The following is a 15,624-nucleotide window of genomic DNA, read 5'->3' on the forward strand; positions in this document are numbered from 1 at the left end:
TTCCTATTAGCATATTTTTTGCCCAAAGTTGATAGTTGATTGTAAGTGAAAAAAGGTGACATAACTATTAATAATATGTATGATGTTAAAAAAGTGATAAAAGTAAACAGTCATCCACAATTAATTTTAGACTGTATTTAATCATCACCTAATTAAGTGAAGAACTTTATTAATATGTAAACACAATATCACTATTGTATATAAATTGAAATAGGTGACATTTAGGCCAGGACTTTCCACTCCCAATCAGGGCAGGATAATAAATGGCTACCCATTTGGAAAGTAAGTACAAAAATGAGGAAACTGCCATGGCTGAGACAGTTTAGCATCAGCTGTATTGACATGCATGGAATCAGGCATGTGACATCATAGCATAGGATATACCTTGTGACCCGTGTTATCTGTAAAATCTGTATACGGTGGGAAGGAAATAGATTGTATTACAGTCAAACTTTTCATGTTTAATAAATGTTCATTGTTGTTGTTAAAAGCTAAGTGGGGTTCCTATGGTTCTGTTCATCAAAATTTTTGAAAAAATGTAAAATTAAAACAGCCTTTTGAGTCAGCATTCCATTCTTGGCCCATCCAAAGTGACACCATTGTAACAGATGCAACGGACACGAAGGAACTGAGAGAATGGGATAGAGTTCTTTCAGGATATGGGATGTGAAGAACTGCAGTCAAGATAGCTGTGGCCTGAGTGTGAGGAAAACACATCAGTGTAGGTGACAAGCATATCTGGTATGTGCAGTTGGCCAGTGGAGCCCTGAATAGGATATGGATGAAAGCTTGAGAGGAAATGAGGCCAGATGGAGATGTGAGGGTATGTAAGAGTAAGTGGTGAAATCTCTTGAAATTTTTATGTATGTGTAATATGCTTGAGTGTGTGAGTTAAGAATGATGAGTTGGGTGATTTACCATGGAGATCATTCCTGCACTGGATGGCTGACCTCTTTTGCAGTGCATTGGTGTTGACCACCACTGCCACTGCCTATCAAGCTGGATTGGTCAAATTGCTTGCAGTTCTGAATCCAGGGCAGGTATAGTGTATTTTGTGGTGGGTCTCCACTGTGTCTAGCACATGTTCCAATGACGTATCACTAAATTTGGATGCTGCATGCTTCCTCGCTTTGGATGCCATTTGTATTCCCCAGCTTTCCTAAGCTTAAATAGTACGAACAATGTGTCCTTTAAATATGGTGCCTAATGTTAAGGAACCCTGGGATCATGGCAGGTCAGGCAAATCAGAGGCCACTAGCAATGCAGTGTTATCTGTGTGGATTACTAAGTACTTAAGCTGGGAGCAAACGATACTGCACAAGACCCTGACATTGCAGTCAACGTGTGCAATGGTAGTTTCTATGCCCATTAACAGACTTTATCAGTTCCAGGCTAATCCCAGCATTAGTTTACATATATTGATCCTCTACACAGAGTTGATGTGTGATTCACAACACTCAGTCTTGCAGTCAACTAAAAAATAAATAAGCAATAAACAAATCTAGCTGCAAACAGGAGGATTCTACTGATTCCAACATAAGAAATTGCGTCAAGAGAGTCTTTATTTGTTCCAGCTTTTTTCAATTTTCTCAGAATTTCAAGTCATCAAGATCAATTTATGTTTATATTTGATAAAAACACAAGAAACAGGAGCAGGAGGAGATCATTTGGTCCACTGGGCCTATTCTGCCGGTCAATAAGACCATAGCTGATCTGATTGTGGTCTTAATTCCACTTTCCTGCCTGCCCCATAACACTTGACTCCCATGCCGATCAAAAAAATTTGCCTAACTCAATTTTGAAAATATTCAAAGTCCCTACCTTCACAGTTCCAGGGGAAGAGAATGCCAAGAATTAATGGCCCTCTGAGAAAAGAACTTCTCCTCACTTCCATGTTAAATGGAAGATTCCTTATTTTGAAACTGTGCCATGTAGTTCTAAATTCTCCCACAAGGAGAATACATCCTCTCAGCATCTATCCCATCAAGCACCCTCAGAACCTTATATGTTTCAATAAGATTAAGTCTTATTTTTCTAAGCTCCAATGAGTATAAGCCCAACCTGCTCAACCTTTTCTCATTATCTGAAGATTCAGCTTAGTGAACAGGTGGCACATCAGATTGACATTGCTCAAGGCAACATGAGAGAATGAGGGAGTTGCAACACAGGGAAGTGCACAAGTCACAGTAGGATCTACTCACATTGCAAGGCTAACAGACAGAAGCTTGGCTTCCTTGACATCTCATAAAAGCAATGTTTCCACATGTTCAGATGGTGGCAGTCATCTGCAGTGTTTTACAGGAAGCCCATTTCCTGCTGGAATAAAAATAGGAGTGCTGGAAACACTGAGCAGGTCAGGCAGCATTTGTGGAGAGTCTGGCCATTCACACCAGTGGGATTCTCTGGTACTGCTGCAATGGACAGAAACTTAGTTGAGCACCAAATTCTCTGTCCTCGCTTGCAGTGGCGGTGAGGTGTGAATGGTTAAAAAATTCTGGCCCATGTTTTAGCTTGGTGATGACCTTTGAGCACCTGTATAGCAACTGTGGGTTTTATAAACCACAAGGAATATTTGTCCATCAATATACTGCTGGTGTGCAACCACATAAAGAGGTTCATGTAGGCATACTCTAATTTCCCTGAACGCTGTCATGATGCATTTATACTGTAGCAGTTCAATATCCCAAACCTTACTTTTCGAGGATGCAGACTTAAGGGCTGACTTGTAGGAGACAAAGAATACCCACTTCCAACATAGTGCATCACACCATTGACTTTGAAAATGATGCAGGAGAGCATCATCAGAAACAGCACCATCATACTGTTCAGAGACTTGTATCTAGGCAGCAATGAGGGAAGCCACACTGAGTGAAGCAGAAACAGGAGCAGCTGAGGGGCGCAGTTGACAGGAGTCACTACCTATCAAACAGAGTTTAAAGGCCGAATTTCATTGAAATGCCTAGGCAGCAATGCTTCAGGAGGCTAAAGCTGTCTTGTCAGATGGTGGCCTGCAGCCTCATGGTAGCCTTACTCCCTCCTGGACCCGAAGACCATGATTTGCCAGTGGCTGTCAATTTGAACACCACCCTCAGTTCTTTTACCTCTGGATCCTCCCAGGGCTCTGCCAGGTATATTCTTGGGATCTTCCCTTCAGCAACAGATGACTTGCTTTACTTGCTGATGGCTTGTTTGCCAGGGATGGCAATTATACCAAATTTGTCTGTGACGCCACCATTTAGAGTGAGCAAGTGCTAGGGTTTGTGCCTCTGAGCTAGTGCTAGGGTTTGCCCCTCTGAGCTAATGATAGCGTTTGTGCATCTCAGCAAGTGCTAGAGTTTGTGCGTCTGAGCAAATGCTAGGGTTTGTGCTTCTGGTTGGCTCCTCTCCAGTTAGCTTGCCACAAGTGCAAGGTCCTATCAACTGTACCTGTGGTATTTAGGGAACTCTCACATTAGCCAGGAGCGTTTGTCACCTGCAAGGACTTCCACTCAACCAACGCTGCCATGCCTCTACGAAAAGATATTTCTGTAGGAATATGCAAGACTTCTATGGAGCTGTCACGATGCATTTATTCTGTGTCAGCCTAAATCGCTGATGTCTGTAGACCTGCAGGTTGACTTAACGGGTGGCTGCAAGGAGACAAAGGGTATCCATTTCAAATCTAGATGATGACACACATCTGAAACCCCCTGATGAAGACTTTCCATTTGTGTCCCTGCTCTTGTTCACTTGGGAAGTGTAAGTCACCAACTATTTATCTACTTGGTCCCACTGAAGTGAAAGTATCTGAGCTATTGCAGGATATGATGAGTCCTGTGGTGGTGCACCCAGAGACGGACTCACCTCCTCTGAAAAATTGGCAGTGGCAATCTCTACTGACGTTTGCTGCTAGCTTGAGACCCTGTCAGAGATAAAAGATATACATTAGTGCAAGGAAGGTAAGAATGTGTTGCAAGTCATAATCAAGAAGGTGATATTTCACTGACTGGTGATAACATTCAGTGTGACTGAATGACATATGGTATGTGGATTGCTCATGTTTAATTGTGAAACCAGGCAGCTGGTAGCTCAATGTCCCCTTATCTCTGATGTCCAGAGGTACCTAAACTCCATTGATTTACAATGACTCCTCCAATGCAATTGTGTGATGTGATTTGTGTGGAGGACCACCTCCAGTTTTGTCCTTGCCCAATTGTTCTGTGCCCTTTTCTGCAACAAGGAAAATAATAGGCCGATGCATGAGTGTAATGGCACTGTTGACCCTATGGTAGAAGTGCATTTGATATCTGTGAGGTAGAGGCATCAAATTGCAAGAGGAGTAGGGTGGCGGGTAGGTGGATAGATGGATTGGAGGGATGGGGGAGGTGGATATAAGGAAGTGCACAATAACAAAATTATGGGTGGGTGTGCAAAGTAAGTGGGTGTGAGGGTGATATGATGGAGAAGGCTTCAGAAGATGGAGTAAGAGATTGAAGTAATGCAGGATGTGAGTGAATATGCAGCTCTACTCACTTATCCTGACGTGGTTAGCACATTAAAGGGCATCTTGCACTGAACCCATGAATTTGGCACTACAGTTCTGTTGTTGCACCTCATGCCTTCTTGGTGTCAGCAGCATGTTTCGCCCTCCCTTTATTAGTACCTGTCTTTGAGTGCTCCTCACTGCCACCAGCCATACATCAAGGAAGAAAAGATTAAAATGGCCCTTGAACATCCTGATAAAAACAGACTGGGAATTCTTCCTCTGTTGCTTCCAGCAGCTCTTTTAAAATTCAATCTTTTAATTGGCCCTTCAAATACAAGATTTGAGAAAATGGCCAGAACTTTCCGGTCGTTCATGTTGGTGGAATCTTCCGGTGCACCCCTGCTGCGGGTTTTACACCAGCGGTGGATGCATTCAATGGGAAAGCCCATTGACAATAGTGAGACCAACGATTGGCCATTGGCCAATGGCAGGCTGCTTCCCGCCACCATGACACAGCGGGTTGCGCAGTAACTCCCACCTCATATTTGTGGGTCCTTGCACAGACTTGCTGCTGAAGTTTAGATGGCCAAAACGTGTAATTAAAATTATAGCAAGGTGGCTGTGTTAAAAAGTCACATATAGATATGCTAAAGCTAGATTTCCCATGTAAAATTGGACCTCCCCACCCCTCAATATCTACTCCCAAAACATCTCCAAGGCTTCAATTTCCTCAGTAAGTGCTTCCTATCACTTAAAAGTTCAGAGATTGGGGCAGACAACTGACACCTATTAGTTCCAATTTTTTTTTAACCAGCCTTTATATTTAAAAATGCTGCTATTTTCACTCCTGCAAAGGCCAACTCTTATTTTTAGCCAAGTCTTAGACTCTCAAAACAGTGGAAATAGTTTGTCTCTATAAAGTCTATCAGTGCCACTTAACAAAACTTTACTAAAATCAGCCTTTTTTTTAAATTCTAGTGAATACAATGAGAATTTGTGTACTCTGTCCTCATAATTTAACCATTCGAGTCCAGTAAATCTATGCTCAAAGCCAATATATCCTACCTCAGGTGTAGTGTCCAGATCTGAACATGGTACTCCAAATGTAATTGAACCAGGGCTTTGTGTTTTGTTTAGCTGTAACATTACTTCTACTAAAAGTCTATATTCCTGTCCTCTGAGTTTAAAGGCCAGTATTCCACTTGCCTTTTTGATCATTTTTATACTTGTCCATGACATTTTAATGATTTGTATACAGGATTCCTAAGCCTATGTGGACATCCACTGTTTGAGCATTTCACCATTGAGAAAATACTGTGATGTAACATTTTTTGAACTAAAGTTCATGACCTCACACTTGGACAGGTACTCTACCACCTCGCCTGCCACGGAATCAGAGAGGGCAAGGGTCCGACAATGGAAATTTCTGTTGACCTTGGGTGGGAATTTCCAGTCTCGCCCAAGTGAGGCCATAAAATCCTGCGCTTTTTAAAATTCATTTGTGGGATACAGGCGTCGCTGGCTGGCCAGCGTTTATTACCCATCCTGAGTTGCCCTTGAGAATGTGGTGGTGAGCTGCCTTCTTGAATCGCTGCAGTACATGTGCTGTGGGTTGACCCACGATGCCATTAGGGAGCAAATTCCAGGACATTGACGCAGCGACTGCGAAGGAATGGCGATATATTTCCAAATCAGGATGCTGAGTGGCTTAGAAAGGAACTTGCAGGTAGTGGTGCTCTCATGTACCTGCTGCTCTTCTTCTGGATGGAAGTGGTTGTGGGTTTGGAAGGTGCTGTCTAAGGATCTTTGGTGAATTGCTGCAGTGCATCTTGTAGATATTACACACTGCTGTTATTAAGCTTCGATGGTGGAGAGATTGAATGTTTGTAGATGTGGTGCCAATCGAGGGGGCTGTTTTGTTCTGGATGGTGCCAAGTTTCTTCAGTGTTGTTGGAGCTGCACCCATCCAGATCAGTGGGGAGCATTCTATCACACTCCTGACTTGTGCTTTGTAGATGATGGATAGGTTTTGGGGAGCCAGGAGGTGAGTTACTCGCTACAATATTCCCAGCCTCTGAACTGCATTTGTAGCCACAGTGCTTATGTGGTGAGTCCAGCTGAGTTTTTGGTCAATGGTAACCCCAAGGATGTTGACAGTGGGGTATTCAGTGATGGTAACACCATTGAATGTTATGGGGAGATTTTGAAAGTGTCTCTTTTTGGTGATGGTTATTGCCTGGTATTTGTGTGGCATGAATGTTACCTGCCACCTGTCAGCCCAAGCCTGGATATTGTCCAGATCTTGTTGCATTTGAACATGTACTGCTTCAGTATCTGAGGAGTTGTGAATGTGCTGAACATTGTGCAATCATCGGTGAACATCCCACTTCTGACCTTATGACGGAGAGAAGGTCATTGATGAAGCAACTGAAGATTGTTGGGCTTAGGATACTACCTAAGGGATGCCTGCAGAGATGTCCTGGGGCTGAGATGACTGACCGTCCAAAACCACAACCATCTTCCTATGTACCAGGTATGACGCTAATCAGCAGAGTGTTTGCCCTCTGATTCCCATTGGTTCCAGTTTTGCTGGGGCTCCTTGATGCCACACTCGGTTGAATGTGGCCTTGATGTCAACGGTTGTCACTCTCACCTCACATGGCTGCACTAAAATCGTTTTGCTATGGCTTTGCCCTTACATTGAATCTATTAATGTTTCTTTGCATTTTTACAGTTTATCTGGATCACTTACAAGGTTACCTTGTTACTCTGGGTCTAAAATTGGCTCAGTGGCAAAAAGCAAGGATGTTAATGGTTGACAGAAGTTTTTTAGGTTATTTCCAGTGGATTATGCAGGGCTCACTACTAGATCCCTTGCTTTTTGTGGTATATATCAATAATTTCAACCTAAATGTGAGAAGTACAGAAGAGTAACTGGGTGCATAGAATGATTTAGGGAGTTGAGGTGTTTTTTTTACCGAGGATGGTGTGTCTGAAACTCACTATGAAAGAATTGTTGAGGTAGAAGCCCTCATTGCATTTAAAAAGGCATTTTGATATGCATTTCAAGTGCTGTACCCTACAGGGAATAGATAAGGAGCTGGAAAGAGGAAGTAGGCTGGCTGGATCTTTTCACAGTAAAAAGTCTGACAACACCAGGTTTTAGTCCAGCCAATTTATTTGATAGTAAACGCACAAGCTTTCGGGTTAGTACATTCACCTGACGAAGGGACTAACCCGAAAGCTTGTGCGTTTACTATCAAATAAATCGGTTGAACTAAAACCTGGTGTTGTCAGACTTTTTACTGTGTTTACCTCAGTCCAACGCCGGCACATCCACATCATGGATCTTTTCGACCAGCACTGACATGATGGGTTGAATAATCTCCTTCTGTGCGGGAGATTTCTGTGATTCTATGAAGGCTTCACCCTTGTGCAAAAGCCAAGGCTCAATATAGGTTGTCATGCAGGGAATGTGAAGAAGAGAGTTCAGTCTCGAGAGTAAAGGGGAGGAAAATGGCCACATACCCTGCTCGACACTTTCTACAGCCTCATCATCTGTCACATTCTCCCTCTGCTGCCTCCTCCATTCACATCAATGAACTGGTGATGGTCTTGTTAGACTAAAGGCATGGCTTATAAATATGCTGGAATTTTACTCCCTCACCTGCCCCAGAATTGGGACGGGCGAGGCTTGCAGAATAAGATTCTCCATTGGTCTTGGACGGGATTTTATGAGTCTCGTCCCCGAGCGAAGTCGTAAAATCCTGGCGCTCATCTTAGATTCTGTGTCCTGGTTCTTGATGAATGTCATGAACTACATCTGCAGAGAATAGCTTTGGTCCCCAAAAAACCCAGTTTTTCACCCAATAGTCTGATTGAAAAAAAGAAGAAATTGAGGATAACACATCACAGCAACTGTCAGGATACCTGACATAGATGTATGTGTGGTGCTGACCTTCATTACACATTAGCTGCACACTTAGTGAATGGAAGCTCTTCCTGTACCTGTCTCGGGTTGGAGCAAAGGTTTGAATGGATGTGTAGTTGATGGTGCCCTGCTTCTGGAAGAAAGCTACAATCCTCAGAAAGCCTTGCCTTCCAGCTTTCTAGCCTCTAGGGAAAAAAATGAAGTTGTTGGCTCTGGCTGAATATATTCAGGAAGGCAATAGAAAATAAAATTTGGCATTATTATTATATTGTTATATATAATACATAATATTATATCACAATATTATTGAAGATTAACATCACTTCTACAGGGTCCAGCGGAAAACTTGTTTCAGATTAGCTACCAATTAAATGGAGGAGATTATAAATTGAAAATCCCATCTTGAGACCACATCACTGATCTCCAGTTCTTCGTGCCATTCTTGCTAGTAATTGCTTCAACTATGCTAGCCCATAATAGTAAAGCGATCACATGTAAATGAGGACTTAGAATTCTTTTTGTACATGCTCTTACATTCTTAAATCTGCCGTACGGCCTTTTAGAAGTTCAATCAGAGTGCTACAAAATGAGTATTCATGGCCTTCATAAGAGCCACAAGAAATGCCTTCTGCCATCCATTTTGCGATCATCTTTGATTAAATGTATTCATTGAGCCTTTTATGGTGTTCAAATGTAAAAATAGAACATTACTACAGCCAACAGCTTTTAGTAAGATGCAATGTGTCGCTGTTCAACATCTAAAAGATATGTCCCCTCCTTACATTCTACAACTCAGATATATTTTTTAAAATGAATCTAATTTTCTCCAACTTACTTTAGCTTATGATCTACTTTTCAGTGACTGAAATGGTAGACCTTTAGGATTGAATTTTAACAATTGTATCAGCCTGCAATGGGAAAAGACCAGCTGTGGTTCAGGAATCCAAAAGTTTGTGGAGCAGGATTTTCCATGGCTTTTTAATTGAGCTAAGGCATAGTATTTCATTTCCAGGTTTTCCAACTAACTGGAGCAGGTTTGTGTGATCGCAATCCACATCTGAATGTTGAAGCCTCATTTAAAGGTGAGGGACAAATGGAAACATTCTATAACTGGCTAAATAAGACTGGCAGCTCGAGTGAGGGAACGTTAACAGGAAAAGGTTATTTTATTTTGTTTGTTTGTATCACAACTAACTTATGTTAACACTGCAATTAAGTTACTGTGAAAATCCCCTAGTCACCACACTCTGGCGCCTGTTTGGGTACACTGAGGGAGAATTTCAGCATGGCCAATGCACATAACCAACATGTCTTTCGGACTGTGGGAAGATTCCGGAGCACCCAGAGGAAACCCATGCAGACATGGGGAGAAAGTGCAAACTCCGCATGGACAGTGACCCAAGCCAGGAATTGAACCCATGTCTCTGCCACTTTAAGGCAGCAGTGCTAACCAACTGTGCCACTGTGCCACCCATATCATTACTCTTCCACCTTGTGGAAAACAAGAGCAGAAGATGAACAATAGATTTCAGTGAGAGAAATGGATTGTTGATAATGGAACTGCTTTGATCGTGTGGCTGGAAATAGACACAGTACCGGGTTGGGTGTACCAGATGATGTCATGCAGGGCAGGAATGTTGAAATACATGCCACATTCCAGTGTCAACCCCTTCACTCTGACTTCCCACGCTTCTCCTGCACAGCATTCCTCAGATCAATACACATCTGCAGGTTCACCCATTTTTCTATTTCAGGCACGTCCTCACATTCCTATCCAAACAGCTACCATTGATGCTCACCTTCAACTAATTGTCATTTTATGTCCGTCTCTCACAATCACCTACTGCAGATGTTGTTACTCTGTCCTCTCAACACATTCCATTTTTTATACTCACGTTTCTTTCTGTTCCCGCAGGAGAAGAGACTGGAGAAGAACAGGGAGAGACTGGAGAAGAAAAGGGAGAGACAGAGAACTGGCATGACCCTCCACTCATCACCATGCTATTCAGTGCAGAGGACAAAGCTCTGAAAATCAGAGTGATGGAATGCCAGGCCATTGCAATTGGAGATACAAGGGAGAAGATACCTAATGACAGAATGAGATACTACACATGCACATTGCACACAGCACTCATGTTGAATTGATGTGTGGACCTACTGAGATCTGCACAATGTTGATTTTAAACCCTTCCACTTGTCAGTTCTAATTCCTGTCTTTCATCCCCCACAGATCCTGCAGGCATCACTCAGGAACTGGTGCCAGAGAGGAGAAAGACTTGTCAGAAGGAAATTGTGCACACTGAGGAAGCACTGTCACACAATTCACACACATTGTCCATCAACTCAGATACATACATCTCAATGGGCCTCTAAGACAGATAGTTGCATTGTCATATGGTGAGTCATATATCACAAGTGGGAACAGGCGTTGCAGATAAAGACAGTGGTGAAAAGGCTCTCTAACCTCTGTTCAGCTGGCTGCCTCAGGGGTTATCAGTAAAGTGGACAATCTCGGAACAACAGCAGAAAAGATTTGAAGTCCTGTCAGTATTTTACGATGCACTGCACCTGATTATAGAGAGTTTAACATTTTGTTAAATGATTGCTTTCATTGTCAATTTATATGCACCGTAAATTTTGGCTGCAATTCTCTCGAATTGGAACTAAGTGCTCACACCAGTAGGAAACCTCGAGGTATTCCCACTGGCATTAGCAGCATCTATTTGCTGGGATTCTCATTTGATAGATGCTAATTTATTCATATTAAAACCTGCCCAGCCAGCCCTGATGTTCCAAGACCTGGCCACCATTTTTAAATGGCAACCCGATCTTCCTGCTCAGAAACAGCCTCCCTTCCCAATATAACCATAAATGGTGCTCCACAGACTAATCAGGGGAGCAACACCAAACCCTCACCAAAAAGGGGGACTGTACCCCCCCATCCACAAATAATGGTTACATACCACACAGCCATGAGTATGATATGACCTAGCTACCCCCCTCCCCATCAGTCTCAGACCCCCCTGCTCAGCTTCCCAAACACCTTGGCAGTGCTAACGGTGCACATAACCTGATTCAGCAGCGATTTGAGTGAAGAAGAATTATGTCTGGCAGAGGAAAAGGAGATAAAGGACTGGGGAAAGGCAGAGCAAAGGGGCACTGAATAGTGCTTCATGATTACATTCAGGGCATCACCAAGCCAGCCATCCGCTGCCTGGCTCGCCGTGGCGAGATCAAGCGGATCTCAGGCTTGATCTATGAGGAGACCTGCAGGGAGCTGAAGGTTTTCCTGGAGAATGTGATCAGGGATGCAGTTACCTACACCGAGCACACCAAGCGCAAGACGGTCACTGCTATGGATGTGGTGTATGCTCTGAAACGCCAGGGCTGCACTCTATGGATTCGGCGGCTGAACAAATTCACTCCTTACCTCCCCATCAGGCCCCCTTCCGCCTCAGACCCCTTACTCAGCCTCCCAAACACCTTGGCAGTGCCAACTGTGCACAGCACCCTGGTCTTGTATCGGGCCCCACAAGAGCTCAAGGAGATAGTTCCATAGCCATTTGCCCCCTCCACCCCCGCCGCCAGCTAGAGGAAAGGTTCCTAAAGACTCTTGGGTTTGGGTGGGCTCAGGCTGAGGGGCAATCTCACCAATCTCGATTGAGATGGAGATGTTGAAGCTAAATTGCCCCTTCTAGCTCTGGTAGACCTGAAGATCAACCCTGGCATGGTGATTTCAGAAAGCCCTGTGATCAAGCATCTGCATTCCTATCTATCAGCGGTATAAATTCTGAAATGGCCAGGTCACTTTAACCTCCATGCTTCCCGATCACCTGATTTTAAATCATTACAGCATTCCAATCTGCAGTAAAGATTTTCCTTCCTTGTTGTCAGAAGCTGCAGGTGAGAGCAGGGTCCTTTGACAGAGAGGAGATGTCAATTTCAGCTGACAGGAGTGGGGTGGGGTGGGGGGGAGGTTCCAGTCTGCCCAGCTGTGCACTCAGCCTCAATGTATCAATGTATGCACACAAGATTCAGCTGCCAGATTTCTACCATCCTCCAGCCACCAGTGTTTATTTTGATTTCACTTCATTGTTGACTGCACCTCAAATACCCATTGATCCTGACCACAATGTAGACAGACCCTAATCCTCTGTCTGAGTGGGCAATCTTGGCGGGAAGGAGTCCTAAGTGGGGGTCAGCTTGGAGAAACCTCATGCCTGCATGAGGGAGGAAGATGCCTGTCATTGCTGAGCAGTTGGTGGTGCTTCCTTGATCCTCAGGATTCCGCATTGCCAGACCTTTACCAAAGACTGCCAGTGCACATTCCACTGGGAAGGCATGTGAATAGCGAGAACCATTTGACTCCTGCTGCAAGCCTGCAAATTATATTGGAATGTGAGCTTTTTAATATGCATTGGGACAAGCAACACGGCCTGGGAGGATTTGGTGACTGGTGCAAAACCTGCTTTCCCGCAACTCCCGATTCTCCGTGCCATCGTGATTCACAATCAGGGCTGGGGGGGCCTGAAGAATGCCCACTTTATTTCATATCTCTATTCTCCAGTAATCCCCATTATTGGCTGCCACTGCCAAGTATCCTTCAACCTTGAGAAAAAAGATATGACAAGAGTAAAAGATTAACAACGGGTAGTGAGAAAAATGGATTGTTGATTATGGAACTGCTTTGTCCTGGCAGCTAGGAGTGGGCACAACGCATTCAGAGTCAGTGTGCTGCACAGTCTCATATTAAGTAAAGCATACGTGTATGAATTTGTTCTGTGTACCTACCAGATAATTCTGTGCCTGTGGCTACACTGACCATATTAGATTCCTCCTGTGAATCCTCCTCCAAAGATGCATCACCTTTCTCCTTCTCCAGTTGCTTTCTTCATTGATATGCTAGTTTGCAAAGCACAGTAGTCCACGATCATTCTTGATACTCTTGCTGGTACCTCCTGAAAGGCAGCCATAATCTGTCCAGATCTTCTTATTTCATCTTCAGCATCCCAGTGGCTTAGCTCACTGACCACACTCGTGCTCACGTAGTTTCAGTGGTTCCTTTCCTGAGAATGGCAGCTCATACAGGGCACTGGTGAGGCCGCAGCTGGAGTACTGTGTGCAGTTTTGGTCGCCACACTTACGCAAGGATATTTTGGCCTTGGAGGGAGTGCAGAGGAGGTTTACTAGGCTGATACCGGAGTTGAGTGGGTTGAACTATGAGGAGAGGCTGAATAAACTAGGCTTGTACTTGTCAGAGTTTAGAAGAATGAGGGGAGATCTCATTGAGATATATAAGATGATGAATGGGATGGATAGGATAGAGGTGGAGAGACTCTTCCTGCTCAGAAAGGACAGTAGGACTAGAGGGCACAACCTCAAGATAAAGGGGGGGCAGTTTAGAACGGAGTTGAGGAGGAACTTCTTCACTCAAAGGGTGGTGAATCTCTGGAATTCTCTGCCCGTTGAAGTGGTGGAGACTGCCTCGCTGAATATATTTAAGACGCGGGTAGATAGGTTTTTGATAGGCAAGGGGATTAAGGGTTATGGGGAGAAGGTGGGAAAGTGGAACTGAGCCACTTCAGATCAGCCATGATCTTATTGAATGGCGGGGCAGGCTTGAAGGGCTAGATGGCCTACTCCTGCTCCTATTTCTTAAGTTCTTATACGTATCATCAGCCAAGTGTTTAGAAGGCAACCCATTTCTCCAAGGAACCACCTGCTGACTATGTTTGGTGGTTCAAAGATCTGTGATGGACTTAACTGGCACAGAATGAAGGCATCTTGACAGGTCATGCACAAAAAACATGATAATCTTAAGTGGTTAGCAGCTGAACTTAATGGAGTAGAATCCCTTTCAATTGAGGCATATTATGAGGGTAGCTTGATTACATAATCAACAAATCCTTGCACCTGTGGAAATTAGGCCATGGCAGTGATCAGAGGGTCCTCACATTCTGACTGGCCCCAGAAATCGTGAAATGGATGTAAGATGTGGTTGTGTGCAGGAGATAGTAAGATTCTACAGATGTCACCAGCAGATCCCTAGAAGGAGCCAGAGATTAAAAAATTCAGGGCTGCAGTAACCTTGAACAGTGATGGCACCGCTTTCCACCTGGCCCATTTGAAAGGAGTTTTTTTTTCCAGGAGGCTGCAAGTTTTAGCAATGATCTGCTATGAAAGTCTGAATCTTCTTCTGCATGACTTGTATCATTGCTTCAGAAGCTCTATTTTCTGCCTCTGTTCCCTACTTTGGGGATGTTTCATTTTGTGAGCTGGAACTCTGAGTTCACTCCTTCTGTGGAGATGCCTGCTTTGGACTGGGGTAAATACAGTAAGAAGTCTCACAACACCAGGTTAAAGTACAACAGGTTTATTTGTTAGTAACCACGCTAGCTTTCGGAGCGCTGCTCCTTTGTCAGGTGTTGTGAGACTTCTTACTGTGTTTATTCTTTCTGTCCAATGGAGTGGCAGGTCCCTGAGGAGAAGGTGGTTGTTGTTATGCTTGCTGCGATTGTTGGTGCTGCTCCCCTTGTTCCTCATTAGAAGCCCATGATTCTGATGAGATGTGTAAGGGGTGGGATATGTAGATCAAAAGCAAAAAAATTCAAGTTAGCAGAAATGGTCTCCAAAGTCTTAGGAATCAGCTCTAGAGCTGTGAAAGTTTACTTTCAGAACAAGTCCTGTGAGCAAAAGCCTTTCACCTAAGCAAAGAAGCAGGTCCAGTTTTTAAAAGCTTTCCATCTGTCATTTTCTCAACTTTATTGATATCCATTGTCCTATTACCTTGCACAACTTGATGAGTTTCAGACAGCATGGGAAACCCATGCACTACCAACTTAACTCAGAATCCAATGACACAGATGTAACAATTGTCTTTTTGAATATTTTAATTTGCAGAGATACCCATTACAGGGGATTTCCCACAACAAATATGCAAGAGTGAAATATGGAAGTTAGCAGGTTCCTGCTTATTTCTCAATATACTGACATACTTTTCTTTTTGTCTTCCTGCATACATCAACACACACCACCCTGGTTGGCTAAAATTTCCTCCTTATTTCCCTCAGCTTCCTGCAAATGTTCCTCTGAGAACATCTGAAAAGAAATACTCTGGAGTAGGCCAAAGTGAGCATTTTTTCAATTTTACTTCACTACTGGTAAGAAAGAAGACTTGTGCTTCACAGCATCTTTCATGAACCGCACCCCCCCCCCCCCCTCAGGAGGC

General features: G+C 43.7%; 1 protein-coding gene across 1 annotated transcript in view; it reads left to right on the forward strand.

Moving 5' to 3' along the window:
- prkn (parkin RBR E3 ubiquitin protein ligase) overlaps nt 1-15,624 on the forward strand; it is a 1,024,997-nt gene that overhangs the window by 437,471 nt on the left and 571,902 nt on the right. The window lies entirely within an intron of this gene.

This window comes from Carcharhinus amblyrhynchos, chromosome 12 (assembly GCF_965287045.1).
Source record: "Carcharhinus amblyrhynchos chromosome 12, sCarAmb.v2.hapA, whole genome shotgun sequence".
NCBI classification, from domain to species: Eukaryota; Metazoa; Chordata; class Chondrichthyes; order Carcharhiniformes; family Carcharhinidae; genus Carcharhinus; species Carcharhinus amblyrhynchos.